We start from the raw sequence: 17,185 nt of genomic DNA, 5'->3' as shown, positions 1-17,185 counted from the left end.
GACATGTTTTCACGAAGAAAATCCCTAGGCCCAGATGGTATTATTGGTGAATTATGTCAAACATTTAAGGAAGCGATAATACCAATCCTTTAGCCCTGAAGAACTTTCAGAAAATAGAATTGGATAGTATACTTTCCAGTTCATTTTATGAGGCTGATATTAAACCAGACAAAGACACTACAAAAAAAAATTATAAACCAATATCCATCAGGAACAGGGAAAAATCCTTAAACTATTAGCAAAATGAATGCAGCAATATACTAACAGGTAAATATGTCATGATTCAGTAGGGCTTATCCCAGGAATGCAAGGTTAATTTAACATTTAAATATCAATAATTGGGGGCTTCCCTGGTGGTGCAGTGGTTAAGAATCCACCTGCCAGTGCAGGGGACATGGGTTCGATCCCTGCTCCAGGAAGATCCCACATGCCGCAGAGCAACTAAGCCTGTGCACCACAACTACTGAGCCTGGCTCTAGAGCCCGCGAGCCACAACTACTGAGCCTGTGTGCTGCAACTACTGAAGCCCACACACCTAGAGCCTGTGCTCCGCAATGGGAAGCCACTGCAATAAGAAGACTGCACACCACAACAAAGAGTAGCCCCCACTTGCTGCAACTAGAGAAAGCCCATGCACAGCAACGAAGACCCAACAGATCCAAAAATAAATAAAATAAATTTTTAAAAAAAATCAATAAGTGTAATTTACAACATTAAAAGTGAAGATATATCTTTATAGATATGCATTGAAAGCCTTTGGCAAAATTCAACACCCATTTATGAAAACCTTCCAGTAAACTATGAGTGCCAGGGAACTTCTTCAACTTGATAAAGGCCTTCCATGAAAACCTACATCTTTTTTTTTTTTTTTTCAGTTTTTAAAATTTTTTAAAATTTATTTTTAATTAATTTTTATTGGAGGATAGTTGCTTCACAATGTTGTGTTAGCTTCTACTGCACAGCAGAATGAATCAGCCATATACATACACATATCCCCTCCCTTTTGGATCTCCCTCCCATTTAGGACACCACAGTACATTAAGTAGAGTTCCCTGTGCTATACAGTATGTTTCCCTCAGTTGTCTATCTTATGCACAATATCAGTAGTGTATATGTGTCAATCCCAACTCCCCAATCCCTCCCATCTGAAAACCTACATCTTATTCTTAACAGTGAAAGACTATTTTCCCTCTAAGATGTAAGGATGTCTGCTTTCACCACTTTTTTGTTCACCACTTATTTTTTAATATTTTTGCGAAGGTCCTAGCCAGGGCGATAAGGCAAAACATACAGATTGGCAAAGAAGAAGTAAAATAATATTTATTTGCAGATGACATGATTGGGTATGTGGAAAATCCTAAAATTCTACAGAAAAGCTACTAGAACTAATAAGTAGGTTGGCAAGTTCACAGGATAAGGTCAATATATAAAAATTCTTTTTCTCTATACCAGCAATGAACAATTGGAAATGCAATTTAAAAAATACTACTTACTATAATAGCATAAAAAACACCTGAGGTGGGGGCAGTTGTGTGTATGTGTGGGTGGGGGGCATATGGGAACTCTCTGTACTTGGATTTTGCCATGAACCTAAAACTGCTCTAAAAAATAAAGTTTATTTTTAAAAAAACACATGTGAAGTACTTGGGGACATAGCTTACAAGATTTATGTGAGACTTGTACACTAAAAAGTACAAAACATTGCTAAGATAAATGAAAGGAGACCTAAATAAATGGAGAGGTATGCCATGTTCATGAATTGGAAGACTTAATATTGTTAAGATATCAGTTTCTCCAAATTGACCTGTAGATTCAATGCAATCACAGTCAAGCTGATTCTAAAATTTATAGGGTAATGCAGAAGACCTAGAATGGCCAAAACAATTTTGAAAAGAGCAAAGTTAGAAGGAAGTCTTACACTACTTAATTTGAAGACGTACTATAAAGTTACAGTTATCAAGACATTCTAGGTATTGGCATAAGGATAGATATATGGGTCAATAGAAGATAATAGAGTCCAGATATAGACCCAAACACATATAGGCAATTGATTTTTGACAAAGCGTCTGAGGTATTTCAATGGAGAAAAGGAAAATCTTTTCAAGTACTGGATCAACTGGATAGCTATATGGAAATAAAGAATCTTATCCCTTACCTCACACCATGCACAAAAAGTAACTGAAATGGATCCAGACCTAAACAGAAAAGCTAAAATTATAAAGCTTTTAGAAGAGAAAAATTTCACAACTTTGGAGTAGGCAAGGATTTCTTCAGTAGGACACAAAAAACACAACTGAAAAGAAAATTGAAATTTAACTTCATCAAGATTTAAAGAACCCGGGTGAACTAGCCCAAGAAAGAAGCAAATATAATTATAGAGATGATGAAAGGAGCTCCTAAGATATGGCTGTGCAGCAGAACTAGAGTCATCCAGTCTAGATTGGAGCAGAAAGGCTCTGGGAAAGATGAGTTCAAGGGATTGATAAACTTTTGATGTTTTTAAGTAGAAGGAGTGGAGATGACCAGGATGGAGAGTTCGGTGATAGATTAGTGGAAGATGCATAGAAAGTAAGAAAAGTAATAAGACCAGTATTAATTCTTGTTACTATTTGTATAAGGAGGAAAGAGAAAGCATACTGCAGGGCTTGCCTGTAATAGCATTACAGATGATAATAATGTAAACATTGAATATTAATCTAATTAGAAATGATATTGAAAGGATGGAAGAGGGAAAATGTGGAGTGTCACAGGTATGTGGTGGTTTCCAGTAGTGGTAAAAGAGACTTAAGTCCTTATCTTCTGTAAGCATATTAGTTGAATATAGAGTGGGAAGGGCAGGGAAGGGAATGAAGAGGGTGGCTGTTTTTCATAATAAGTCTTGTAGAGTTTTTTGTGTTGTTGAACTATGTGCATATGAACATGATTTGAAGCCTGGTACTGCCACTTACTAGCTGTGTAACCTTGGCAAGTCACTTAACCTCTCTGTTGCTTGGTTACATATTTTGCTGCAAATTGGTGTAATAATGTGCTTTCCTCAGAAAGCTGTTTTTAGAGTGAACTAATTTAATCTATGTAAAATACTTGGACTAGTGTCCAGTACAAAGTAAGTGCTGTGAGTTACTGTTATAATTATGTATAGGCATTACTTTGAAAAGTATTAAAATGAAAATAAAAACAAAAATTGTGCGAATCTTAAAAGGTTTTACCTAATATTGGTGGCCTTTATGTATTTACCTAATATTGGTGGTCTCTATGTCTTTATGTCCCATTAAATCAATAACCCTGTAAGGAATATATTTTATTATTCTCTATTAAAAATTTATTTATTTATTTAGGCCATGCCAGGTCTTAGTTGTGGCACGCAGACCCATAGTTGCGGCACGTGGGATTTAGTTCCCTGACCAGGGATTAGAACCCGGGCCCCCTGCATTGGGAGCACAGAGTCTTACCCACTGGACCACCAGGGAAGTCCCTAGTCTCCATTTTTAAATAAGTTGAGGCTCAGGGAAGTTAAACACCTGCCCAAGATCAACCAGCTAGTTATTGCCAATTCCCTTAATGTCAGGATTTCAGTTGGGCCAATCTGGCCACAGATCCTAGCCTTTTCCCATTTGCCTCCTATGCTCATGGTTTACTGAATGTTTCACAGCCCAAGCTAGATCATAAGCTCCTGTGGGAAGTGAGGGAGTGAGCAGGGTGTAGTCCTACATGCCTAGTGGAGAAATTGCACAGGGCATCATGGAAGACACTCAGTGAGTAGTTCCTGATGGGAAGGCCTGGCCCATGGTAAGTACTGAACAAATATTTGTTGAATGAATGAATGAGTGTGCAGGGTTCTGAAGCCCTGGGAAGATGTTAAGATGCTCCCCAGGAATGCAGGCTGAGGCGGGTGGGGAGTGAGGAAACAGCTTCAGGGGAGACTCTAAAAGCTCCACGCTGCTTTTCAGGCCTGTCCACCCCCATCCCAGGGCCTGGAGCTGAACAAGCTGAAGACTGAGTGTGACTGCATTTACCCAGCCAGTGAATTCCATATATTCCTAAAAAATTAACCCAGAAACCTTCACAGATCCTCATATTAATGCTAACTTATTTCTGCCCCCCACCCCAAATGGCCCAGAACCCTACTTGTGTAGATATCCTTGCTTCTGTCACCAACATGAGCAAGCTGGCTTTCTTGGTGTGTCACTTTCCACAAAACAACTCAAGGCTTTAATCACAGAGAAAACAAAGTTGTGATAGGTGTGTTTGCTGGTTTTATTGAGTTGAACCTCACAGAAATGGGTTAGAAAGATCTTAAGTACTAGTACTCTCCCACTTAGTGAATATTCCTTTTCTGTCCTAGAGGCCTTACCCTGAGAAACTTCTTTTATTTTTAAAGCTGTACATATTTTAAATTTATTTATTTATTTATTTACTTTTGGCTGTGTTGGGTCTTCGTTGCTGTCGCGGGCTTTCTCTAGTTGCGGTGAGCGGGGGCTACTCTTCATTGCGGTGCGCGGGCTTCTCATTGCGGTGGCTTCTCTTGTGAGCACAGGCTCTAGGCACACAGGCTTCAGTAGTTGTGGCACGTGGGCTCCAGGTGCGCAGGCTTCAGTAGTTGTGGCGCACGGGCTTAGTTGCTCTGAGGCATGTGGGATCTTCCTGGACCAGGGATCGAACCCCTGGCCCCTGCACTGGCAGACGGATTCTTAACCACTGCGCCACCAGGGAAGTCCCGCCTGAGAAACTTCTAATGCAACTGAGTTGCTTTCCCAAACTCTAGAAAGCCAAGGGCTGCTCGGTGGCCCCATGATCTTTTACCTCTACTCAAGCTTGGAGGAGGCTTCAAACAAAAATTTCTGAGCCTTAAAACCAAATTGTTCTGACTCAAAACCAAACCCAGTCCACAAGTTCAGCTCTCCTGTGACAATGACCCTTGTTCTGCAACGGAAGTGGGGGCGGAGGTGGAGGAATCTCAGTTTAGCTCACCCAGACAGGGTGGCTGCCCTGATACCAGGTGGGTTTTGATCGAAAGAGTCCTGTTTTGAGTTCCTCTCTCTCTTCAAAGCTCATCGGGCTTTTTTGTTGCCATAGACTAGGAGTTTGAGACCTTGTTTCTAGCAATCAAGACTAGGAGTTTGAGACCTCGTTTCTAGCAATCACTCTGCTAAAAGTCGCTTGAACTCTTGTCAGGTAACCACTCTGGGTCTTAGTTTGTGCTTTTTTACGGTAAGGGATTTAGACCAGCCCAGTGATTTTCAAACTCTTTCCCCTAGTTGCAAGACTCTTTGTACAAAGGAAATCTGTCTGGATGCCCAATATGGAAAAGAGGTAGAACTGCTTGACTTGAAAGTGGACTGTCTCCCCCATTATGTGGCCATACTGAATGTGGTTTTAAAATTGTTTTAATTTTTTTCCCCAAAGATGGATAATATGTTAATAGGACAATGGGAGAAAAACAAGAAAGAGGTAATGATGTGGGAGGGAGGGAGTTAACAGATCATTGGCTATGCTTCCATATAAAAAATGGATATAAAAGGTTTTTTTTTTATAATTTTATTTTTGGACATTAGATTTTTTTCATTCAATAGACAGCCTCAAGCATACAGATTTTTCCTTTATTGAATTAGTGACTTATGATAAATTTCCAGGCATGGACACAAATGGTAATGACTATGGATAAATGTTAATATTTCACAAGGGGCTATTTACCACAAACATATGAGTACAGTGGTTTCCCACAACTTGCTGCCAATGAACAATAGCATTTTATAAATTTATTTATTTATTTTTGGCTGCATTGGGTCTTCATTACTGCACGCGGGCTTTCTCTAGTTGCAGAGAGCGGGAGCTACTCTTTGTTGCGGTGCATGGGCTCTAAGTGTGGGCTTCAGTAGTTGTGGCACATGGGCTCAGTAGTTGTGGCTCGTGGGCTCCAGAGTGCAGGCTCAGTAGTTATGGCGCACGGGCCTAGTTGCTCTGTGGCATGTGGGATCTTCCTGGACCAGGGCTCGAACCCGTGTCCCCTGCATTGGCAGGCGGATTCTTAACCACTGTGCCACCAGGGAAGTCCCGATAAAAGGCATTATAGAAGATATTAGGACATGGTTTCTCTGAAATGTCTTACAAATTATGACATGAAATTATATTGTTGTACGTATGCCAACTCAAAAGAATAACATTATAGTACCTTAAATGGACACTGTCTTGGCTGTATGACCGTAGTAAGTAAGGATGGTCACCCAGGGACCTGGCTTTTCCTGCTCATCTAAATGATAACAGCTTTCATTACTACAACACTTCATTTTATGCTATCTTATTTCTGTGATAGGCCCTGTGAGCTTGGTTGGGTCAAGGGTCACCCAGAAAAAAACCAGCTTCCACTTTCTTTAATTATGCAAACTAGAGCTAGGTGACTGAGATCTTGCCTTTGGTCTGCAAGACATAGGGAGTTTTGCAAGCCCTAGGGGAGTGCAGAATTTCCTGAAGATGTTGCAAGGTGGCTGGCTTTCTTCTGAAGTCATGCAGTATTTTCCTTTGCTTTAGTTATGACTGCACGGGTGCTGAGAAGCAAACTGAAAACTAGCACCTTGGAGCGGGCTTTTCTCCACAGGCCCCCCAGAGGCGAGGCCAGCTCATTTAGAGGGAAGGGCTTGGTGCCACTGCTTCCAGCTAAAGTACTGTGATCCAATTCCACCTCCTGGTTCCTTCACTGGTAATCAGTTTTCCGAAACACAAGTATTTTTGCTGAAGGTAGGAGACACAAAGCTTGAAAATTTAGAGAAGAGAGCTAGATGGCTGAGATGTTACAAAAGTTCCTATTTTGCTAGTTTAATTTGGAAAAGGACACACGAATTCCCAAAGAAAACGAGCTTTATTGCAGAAGAACAAATTTCATCAGGTATTTCATCAGCAATCACACTGGGCATCCCTATACAGTCATTGCCCCGTATCTCTTAGCTCCAGGTTGTGCTGCAGTGAGAGGAGAACCTGGACATCAGAGGACCCGGGAGCCAGTCCCAACCTCACTCAGGCTTTTCTAGGCACATTTCAGATGAAAGTCACCCCTGCTCCCTACCCCACCCTCAGCCCAGCAGAGGTGGCCTTCCAGATATCCTTCTTCTTTTTCTGCCAGGGCTTATAATGTAAAGCTATTAAACATTTTCAAACTTCACAATGGTATCACCTTGAGTCCAGGTAAATCTTTAAAGAATTGACCCTATTCCCTAATGAGCAGGAAGATTACCTGGCTTTTGGACATGACCATAAGCAGAAGATGCTAAATAATACCTTAAAGAGACTCCACTAAATATACTAAGCCTGATGGGGATTTTAAGTGTTTGAGAATCTGAAGGGAATGGAATTATTCAAAGGACAAGATTTTAAAAAAGGTCACCATTCTCTGAATATAACAGCATATAAGTTCCTGAAGTATTTAAATAGAAAGTGAAACTGAATCATACTGTTTACTTTTCAGAGTAAAAGCTATTGAGAATTCAAATCTTCTTCCCTGAAAGAGCAACAGGGTTTTTGTAAAATATTTCTTCCCATTCTTTGAAATTTGGAGTTTATATTAAAACCTGGGGGTTATGCTTTATTGAAGGCAACACTTTACTTCAATAATGAAGAATGCCACGTGGTCAGGGAGTGGTGTCCTGGAGAGAAGACAGTGTAGGCTCTGAGGTAGCAGAGCACATGACTGAACCACAGATTGGGTCAGACACCAGAGGCCTAGGGAAGCAGCTGCTTAATCTTGTATAGGTTGAGAGCTTAGTAAATGGCAATATCAGTGTTTAGAGGGATCTCACGATACCTTTGAGAGTTAGCTTAGGTGAGCTGGAGCTCAGTGTATATCAAGGGCCTAGAGAGTTTTTATAGGAAAAGTTAGGGAAAGAGTGGATACATAAGGGGAAAAAAAGGATCTTTCTCAAGAAAATTAATTTTGTAGGTTTTTCATTTGTAGGGTGGTTTGGTCACTTTCCCTCCTATGTGCTTGAAAATACATTACTGCCCCAATAAATTTCTAGTCCATTTAGCCTGCTCCAAACCCCAGTTAACCCCCTCTTCTTAATCAGAGTTTTCTCCAAATTCGGATATCTGTGTCTTGAAAAGAACACACCCTGGGTCTTACCTGCCTCTGGGACTTTCTTCTTGAAGCTGCCCCTGCCTGGGCCATTCCTCCCCCTTCCTATCTCTCTGACTTCTATCTCCACTTCATAGCTCCCCATCCATCCTTCCATGCCTTCCCTAATGTCCCCTCCTATCTCTGACCACCACAGCATACCCTGTGCTTTTTAGGTGGTATGAGCATATAATTTAATGTCTAAATTAGAATACTTTTGGAAGTAAAAGGGGGTACTTGTAATTAATAATGATGCAGAGCTTACAGTTATATACTAGGGACAGTCTCAGGCAAACCAGGATGGATGCTCCGTTTCAGGGCATTTACTGTAGTCTTGCCTCTCCCATAGGCAGGCTGAAGATTCTGAGGGCAATGACTGTCTCATCTTTGCATCCCTTCTCATGTCCAGTTAGTAGTGTGTGTGTGTGTGTGTGTATATATATATATATATATATATATATATATATATATTTAATTTATTTATTTTTGGCTGCGTTGGGTCTTCGTTGCTGCATGCGGGCTTTCTCTAGTTGTGGTGAATGGGCGTTACTCTTTGTTGTGGTGCGTGGGCTTCTCATTGTGGTGGCTTCTCGTTGCGGAGCACGGGCTCTAGGTGCATGGGCTTCAGTAGTTGTGGCATGCGGGCTCAGTAGTTGTGGCTTGTGGGCTCTAGAGTGCAGGCTCAGTAGTTGTGGCGCATGGGCTTAGTTGCTCCTCGGCATGGGGGTCTTCCTGGTCCAGGGCTTGAACCCTTGTCCCCTGCATTAGCAGGCGGATTCTTAACCACTGTGCCACCAGGGAAGCCCAGTTAGTATACTTTTTAAAGAATAAACTTTTTATTTTGAAATAATTTTAGATTTACAGAAAGTGGCAAAGGTAGTACAGAGTTCCGTATATCCCTCACCCAATTTCCCCCCATCGTTTACATTTTGCATTTCCATGATACATTTGTTAAAACTAAGAAACTGCATTGGTTTATTACTGTTAATTAAACTTCAGACTTTATTTGGATTTCACCAGTTTTTCCATTAATGTCCTCTTTCTGTTCTGGTCCAGACCAGGATACCATACTGCATTTGGTTTACATGTCTCCCCTAGTCTGTGACAATTTTTCAGCCTTCCCTTTTCATGACAGTCTTGAGGGGTACTGGCAAAGTTTCCTGCAGAAATGTCCCCCAAACTTGATTTGTCTGTTTTCTCATGGTTAGACTGACGTTATGGGTTTGGGGGAAATACACCACAGAGGTGAAGTGCCCTTTTCATCATACGTATCAGGCGACACACATTACGCACATGACATCACTGGGGATGTGAACCTTCATCACTTGGGGAATGTGTTTTTCCTTTCCCTATTCTGTTCACTGGGAACAAGCCACTAAGTTTAATCTCCTCTCAAAGGGTGGAAGAACCTCTAACTCTACCTTCTGGAAGGGATAGTATCTACATATATTTTTATTCATTTATTTATTTCAAAACTGATTATTTTCTGGCAACCTTATCTCTGTTTTCTGTTTAACAGCCTGTGGAAGAACAGCTTAAGACCACCCAGTGGTTTTTCCCACCCATTCAGTGTCCTGAGCAGTGGGAGCTGCAGGCCAGCCTTCAGTGGCAGGCTGAGCACTCCAGTGTTCTGCAGATAGGCACAAAGGGCACTTGCTTGCCTTCAGGCCAGCCTGTAACCTCAGGTTGAGCAGCAGTAAAGTCAGAAGCTGAAGCAGTTCATTCGCTTGGAAATCCTCCACAGTCACAGCCTTTTTAGCATACCCTGCTCTTCCTTTTCAGTCCTTTCAGGATCTCTGTATAAGTAGAATCACACATGATCTCTCATGGGTGTTCATAGAAGCCTGCACAGAACTTCCTGGACCAGCGTCCACCACATCAGACCCACTGAGTGAGCTTCCTTGTCACTGCAGGGGATGACAGTGTCCACATAGCAAAAAGGGAGACTCTTGATGGTAGACAGGTTAACATAGAGGCTGTTTGTCAGCCCTGGGGTGATATCCACCAGAAGAACGAGGCTTCTGGAAGGCTGTCTGGATCTGATTAGGGAAGATTCCAGGGGTGAAGCACCAAGCAACAGGAGTCGTTCCAGTGGCAGCAGCAAACTTCAGCAGAGGCTGCTGGCCAGTGTCCCTGGAGAATGACACTGACATCAACCAGGTTTTTCATGGCAACAATGGCATGAACTGCCAGTGGAAGCTTCTCCTGAGTCCTCTTTAGATTTATGATATAGATGCCATCAGTTTTCCTTTGGTAGATGAAATGTTCCACTTGGAACTCAAGGTTGGTCCCACCTAAGTGGGTTCCCGCTGCAAGTAATTTGAGGACATCCTCCTTTTTCATTTGCAGGACATCAAGAACTGTGGACGTCATGAAAATTCCCCTTTGTTACAGGAACGGAGGACAATGCCATATGGATCCCTTTCTGGGTAGTGTAGAAGGGCTCTACATATATCACTTGGAGTGCTTCTGTAAGGAAGGTGTGTCTCTTCTACCTCATTTATTTTTCAATCACTTTTATCAGTATGTGTATTTATTTTATACTTTGGGTCATAATTCCGTACTATATTGTTATTTATTTTATTGCTGAAATTGTCACGGCCTTGGCCAGTGGGTGCTTTCAGGTTGGTTCCTGTGTCCCTTTGACATAGTTCATTTTGGTTTATGAGCACTTGCTTAAACTTATGGTACTATAAGGTGCTCCAGACTTGTATTTTCTCTGCCCCAGCCCTAGAACTAGCTATTTTCCCAGGATCTCTGTTCCTTTTATGACATTTAGTTCCTTTAATGACATTTAGAAATCAAGATCTAGCACAGTTCTCTGAGCTAAACTGAAGTCCGCTCAAGTCCTTCCAAGTTAACATAAACCTGGCAGGAGTGTGAGGGAGGCAGATGCAGCATCCAGAAAAGCTGCTGGCCCCACAGTGACCTTGTGGCAGAAGCAGTAGTGGTCCACTTGGGCATCAGTCCATTTGGCTTCCTAATGTTTCTAGTGAGCTACTGGCCCTTCACCTGAGGTCCTAGACCTGCAGGGTGTGGAAGATAACTAAAGAGGTGTTTCTGGGCACAGGGAGGGGAGCAGTGGGATACTGCAGCTTCTTCCCCTCTTTTTCCTGGAGAGTTGTCACTAATAGGTCAGAGGGAGGGGCCCTGTCATCTATGATTTTTTAAAAATTTATTATTAATTTAAAAAATTGAGGCATATATATTTGTTTTGCAATTTGAGGTTTATTTGAATTAACACTCTTATAAAAATAGTGTAGTTGTGTTTAAATGCATAGAAAAATGTGTTCATAAACCATAGTATTCCAGTGGAGTCATAATTGATTATTTTGCAGAGTATAAAGTTCTCATAAATAATATAGAGAGCAAATTAAATTTAGAAATGTGAAATGTTAATTCACTTTATTTTTAATTGTAGTTTATTTATAATATTGGTTTCAGGTGTACAACATATTGATGCAATATTTTTATAGATTAATTATACTCCATTTAAAGTTATAAAATAATGGCTATATTTCCCTGTGCTGTACAATATGTCCTTGTAGCTTATTTTATACATAGTAGTAGTTTGTACCAGTTAATCCTCTGCCATTACCTTGCTCCTCCTGCCTTCCCTCTCCCCACTGGTAACCACTAATTTGTTCTCTATATCTGTGGGTCTGTTTCTTTTGTTATATACATTTGTTTTATTTTTTAGATTCCACATGTGATAACATATAGTATTTGTATTTCTCTGACTTATTTCACTAAGCATAATACTCTATAGGTCCATCCACTTTATTACAAATTGAAGAATTTCATTGTATTTTATGGATGAGTAATATTCCATTGTATATATACACACCATACCTTTTTTATGCGTTCGTCTGTTGATGAACACTTAGGTTGCTTGGCTATTGTAAATAATGCTCCTATGAACATTGGGGTGCGTGTGTCTTTTCAAATTAGTGTTTTCATTCTCCTCGGATATATACTCAGGAGTGGAATTACAGGATCCTATGGCATTTCTATTTTCAGTTTTTTGGGAAACCTCCATACTGTTTTCCATAGCGGCTGCATCAATTTACATTCCCACCAACAATGTACAAGGGTTCCCTTTTCTCAACGTCCTTACCAACATTTGTTATTTGTAGACTTTTTGATGATAGCCATTCTGACAGGTGTGAGGTGATACCTTATTGTGGTTTTGGTTTGCATTTCTCTGATTATTAATGATGTTGAGTATCCTTTCATGTGCCTGTCGGCCATCTGTATGTCTCTGTAAAAATGTCTCTTCAGAGCCTCTGCCCATTTTAAAATAATTTTTTTTTTTTTTGCTACTGAGTTGTATGATGACTTAATATATTTTGGATATTAATCCCATATCTGATATATGATTTGCAAATATTTTCTCCCATTCAGTATGTTGTCCTTTCATTTTGTTGATCGTTTCCTTTATTGTGCCAAAGCTTTTAAGTTTAATTAGGTCCCATTTGTTTATTTTTGCTTTTGTTTCCTTTGCCTTATGAGACACATCCAAAAAAATAATTGCTATGATTTATGTCAGAGTGTCTATCTATGATTTCTTCTAGGAGTTTTATGGTTTCAGGTCTTACATTTAGGACTTTAACCCATGTTGAGCTTATTTTTGTATATGGTGTGAGAAAATGTTCTAATTTCATTCTTTTACATGTAGCTGTCCAGTTTTCCCAGCACCATTTATTGAAGACATTGTCTTTTCTCCATTGTATATTCTTGCCTCCTTTGTTGCAGATTAATTGAACATAGGTATGTAGGTTTATTCCTGGGATCTCTATGCTGTTCCATTGATCTATGTGTCTTTTTCTGTGCCAGTACCATACTGTGTTTTTCTTTTTTTAACGTCTTTATTGGAGTATAATTGCTTTACAATGGTGTGTTACTTTCTGCTTTATAACAAAGTGAATCAGCTATACATATACATAGGAATAATCTCCTATGTATATCCCCATATCTCCTCCCTCTTGTGTCTCCCTCCCACCCTCCCTATCCACCCCTCTAGGTGGACACAAAGCACCAAGCTAATCTCCCTGTGCCATGCGGCTGCTTCCCACTAGCTATTTTACATTTGGTAGTGTACATGCCACTCTCTCACTTTGTCCCAGTCAACCCTTCCCATTCCCCGTATCCTCAAGTGCATTCTCTATGTCTGCATCTTTATTCCTGTGCTGCCCCTAGGTACTTCAGAACCTTTTTTTTAGATTCCATATATATGTGTTAGCATGTGGTATTTGTTTTTCTCTTTCTGACTTACTTCACACTGTATGACAGACTCTAGGTCCATCCACCTCACTACAGATAACTCAATTTCATTTCTTTTTATGGCTGAGTAATATTCCATTGTATATATTTGCCACATCTTCTTTATCCATTCATCTGTCGATGGACACTTCGGTTGCTTCCATGTCCTGGCTACTGTAAATAGAGCTGCAATGAACACTGTGGTATATGACTCTTCTTGAATTATGGTTTTCTCAGGGTATATGCCCAGTAGTGGGATTGCTGGGTCATATGGTAGATCTGTTTTTAGCTTTTTAAGGAACTTCCATACTGTTCTCCATAGTACTGTATCAATTTACATTCCCACCAACAGTGCAAGAGGGTTCCCTTTTCTCCACACCCTCTCCAGCACTATTGTTTGTAGATTTTTTGATGATGGCCGTTATGAGGTGATACCTCATTGTAGTTTTGATTTACATTTCTATAATGATTAGGGATGTTGAGCATCCTTTCATGTGTTTGTCGGCAATCTGTATATTTTCTTTGCAGAAATATCTATTTAGGTCTTCTGCCCATTTTTGGATTGGGTTTTTTCTTTGATATTGAGCTGCATGAGTTGCTTGTAAATTTTGGAGATTAATCCTTTGTCAGTTGCTTCATTTGCAAATATTTTCTCCCATTCTGAGGGTTGTCTTTTTGTCTTGTTTATGGTTTCCTTTGCTGTGCAAAAGCTTTGAAGTTTCATTAGGTCCCATTTGTTTTTATTTCCATTTCTGTAGGAGGTGGGTCAAAAAGGATCTTGCTGTGATTTAGGTCATAGAGTGTCGTACGTATGTTTTCCTCTAACAGTTTGATAGTGTCTGGCCTTACATTTATGTCTTTAATCCATTTTGAGTTTATTTTTGTGTATGGCGTTAGGGAGTGTTCTTATTTCATTCTTTTACATGCAGCTGTCCAGTTTTCCCAGCACCACTTATTGAAGAGGCTGTCTTTTCTCTATTGTATATTCTTGCCTCCTTTATCCAAAATAAGGTGACCGTATGTGCGTGGGTTTATCTCTGGGCTTTCTATCCTGTTCCATTGATCTACATTTCTGCTTTTGTGCCAGTACCATACTGTCTTGATTACTGTAGCTTTGTAGTGTGGTCTGAAGTCAAGGAGCCTGATTCCTCCAGCTCCTTTTTTCTTTCTCAAGATTGCTTTGGCTGTTCGGAGTCTTTTGTGTTTCCATACAAATTGTGAAATTTTTTGTTCTAGTCTGGTGAAAAATGCCATTGGTAGTTTGATAGGGATTGCATTGAATCTGTAGATTGCTTTGGGTAGTATAGTAATTTTCACAATGTTGAGTCTTCCAATCCAAGAACATTGTATATCTCTCCATCTATCTGTGTCATCATCAATTTCTTTCATCAGTGTCTCACAGTTTTTCTGCATACAGGTCTTTTGTGTCCTTAGGTAGGTTTATTCCTAGGTATTTTGTTCTTTTTGTTGCAGTGGTAAATGGGAGTGTTTCCTTAATTTCTCTTTCAGATTTTTCATCATTAGTGTATAGGAATGCAAGAGATTTCTGTGCATTAACTTTGTGTCCTGCTACTTTACCAAATTCATTGATTAGCTCTAGTAGTTTTCTGGTAGCATCTTTAGGATTCTCTATGTATAGTATCATGTCATCTGCAAACAGTGACAGGTTTACTGCTGCTTCTCCAATTTGGATTCCTTTTATTATTTATTTATTTTTTTATTCCTTTATTCCCTTTTTCTTTTCTGATTGCTGTGGCTAAAACTTCCAAAACTTTGTTGAATAAGAGTGGTGAGAGTGGACAACCTTGCCTTGTTCCTGATCTTAGATGAAATGGTTTCAGTTTTTCACCATGGAGAATGATGTTGGCTGTGGGTTTGTCATATATGGCCTTTATTATGTTGAGGTAAGTTTCCTGTATGCCTACTTTCTGGAGGGTTTTTTATCATAAATGGGTGTTGAAATTTGTCAGAAGCTTTTTTGGCATCTTTTGAGATGATCATATGGTTTTTCTCTTTCAGTTTGTTAAGATGGTTTATCACATTGATTTGCGTATATTGAAGAATCCTTGCATTCCTGGGAAAAACCCCACTTGATCATGGTGTATGATCCGTTTAATGTGCTGTTGGATTCTGTTTGCTAGTATTTTGTTGAGGATTTTTGCATCTATGTTCATCAGTGATATTGGCCTGTAGTTTTCTTTCTCTGTGACATCTTTGGTTTTGGTATCAGGGTGGTGGTGGCCTCGTAGAATGAGTTGGGGAGTGTTCCTCCCTCTGCTATATTTTGGAAGAGTTTGAGAAGGATAGGTGTTAGCTCTTCTCTAAATGTTTGGTAGAATTCGCCTGTGAAGCCATCTGGTCCTGGGCTTTTGTTTGTTGGAAGATTTTTAATCACAGTCTCAATTTCAGTGTTTGTGATTGGTCTGTTTATATTTTCTATTTCTTCCTGGTTCAGTCTCAGAAGGTTGTGCTTTTCTAAGAATTTGTCCATTTCTTCCAGGTTGTCCATTTTATTGGCATATAGTTGCTTGTAGTAATCTCTCATGATCCTTTGTTTTTCGGCAGTGTCAGTTGTTACTTCTCCTTTTTCATTTCTCATTCTATTAATTTGAGTCTTCTCCCTTTTTTTCTGGATGAGTCTGGCTAATAGTTTATGAATTTTGTCTATCTTCACAAAGAACCAGCTTTTAGTTTTATTGATCTTTGCTATTGTTTCCTTCATTTCTTTTTCACTTATTCCTGATCTGATCTTTATGATTTCTTTCCTTCTGCTAACGTTGGGGTTTTTTTGTTCTTCTTTCTTTAATTGCTTTAGGTGTAAGGTGTTTCTTTAGGTAGGATTGTATTCCTATAAACGTCCCTCTTAGAACTGCTTTTGCTGCATCCCATAGGTTTTGGGTCCTCGTGTTTTCATTGTCATTTGTTTCTAGGTATTTTTTGATTTCCTCTTTGATTTCTTCAGTGATCTCTTGGTTATTTAGTAATGCACTGTTTAGCCTCCATGTGTTTTTATTTTTTACAGATTTTTTCCTGTAATTGATATCTAGTCTCATAGTGGTGTGGTCGGGAAAGATACTTGATATGATTTCAATTTTCTTAAATTTACCAAGGCTTGATTTGTGACCCAAGATCTGATGTATCCTGCAGAATGTTCCATGAACACTTGAGAAGAAAGTGTATTCTGTTGTTTTTGGATGGAATGTCATATAAATATCAATTAAGTCCATCTTGTTTAATGCATCATTTAAAGCTTGTGTTTGTTTCCTTATTTATTTTCATTTTGGATGATCTGTCCATTGGTGAAAGTGGGGTGTTAAAGTTCCCTACTATGATTGTGTTACTGCTGATTTCCCCTTTTATGGCTGTTAGCATTTCCCTTATCCATTGAGGTGCTCCTATGTTGGGTGCCTAAATATTTACCATTGTTGTATCTTCTTCTTGGATTGATCATTATGTAGTGTCCTTCTTTGTCTCTTGTAATAGTCTTTATTTTAATGTCTATTTTGTCTGATATGAGAATTGCTACTCCAGCTTTCTTTTGATTTCCCTTTGCATGGAATATCTTTTTCCATCCCCTCACTTTCAGTCTGTATGTGTCCCTAGGTCTGAAGTGGGTCTCTTGTAGACAGCATGTATACAGGTCTTGTTTTTGTATCCTTTCAGCCAGTCTATGTCTTTTGGTTGGAACATTTAATCCATTTACATTTAAGGTAATTATAGATATGTATGTTCTTATTACCATTTTCTCAATTGTTTTGGGTTTGTTATTGTGGTCTTTTCCTTCTCTGTGTTTCCTGCATAGAGAAATTCCTTTAGCATTTG

General features: G+C 39.6%; 1 long non-coding RNA gene and 1 pseudogene across 1 annotated transcript in view; one reads left to right on the top strand and one right to left on the bottom strand.

The window, feature by feature from the left end:
• LOC138414206 (uncharacterized) overlaps nucleotides 1-17,185 on the top strand; it is a 70,303-nt gene that overhangs the window by 19,144 nt on the left and 33,974 nt on the right. The gene's annotated exons all lie outside the window — the stretch shown is intronic.
• LOC132422211 (small ribosomal subunit protein uS2 pseudogene) lies at nucleotides 9,637-10,474 on the bottom strand (annotated as a pseudogene).

This window comes from Delphinus delphis, chromosome 1, assembly GCF_949987515.2.
Source record: "Delphinus delphis chromosome 1, mDelDel1.2, whole genome shotgun sequence".
NCBI lineage: Eukaryota > Metazoa > Chordata > Mammalia > Artiodactyla > Delphinidae > Delphinus > Delphinus delphis.
The sequence above is the reverse complement of the archived record's forward strand: the minus strand, read 5'-3'. Positions and strand labels throughout refer to the sequence as shown.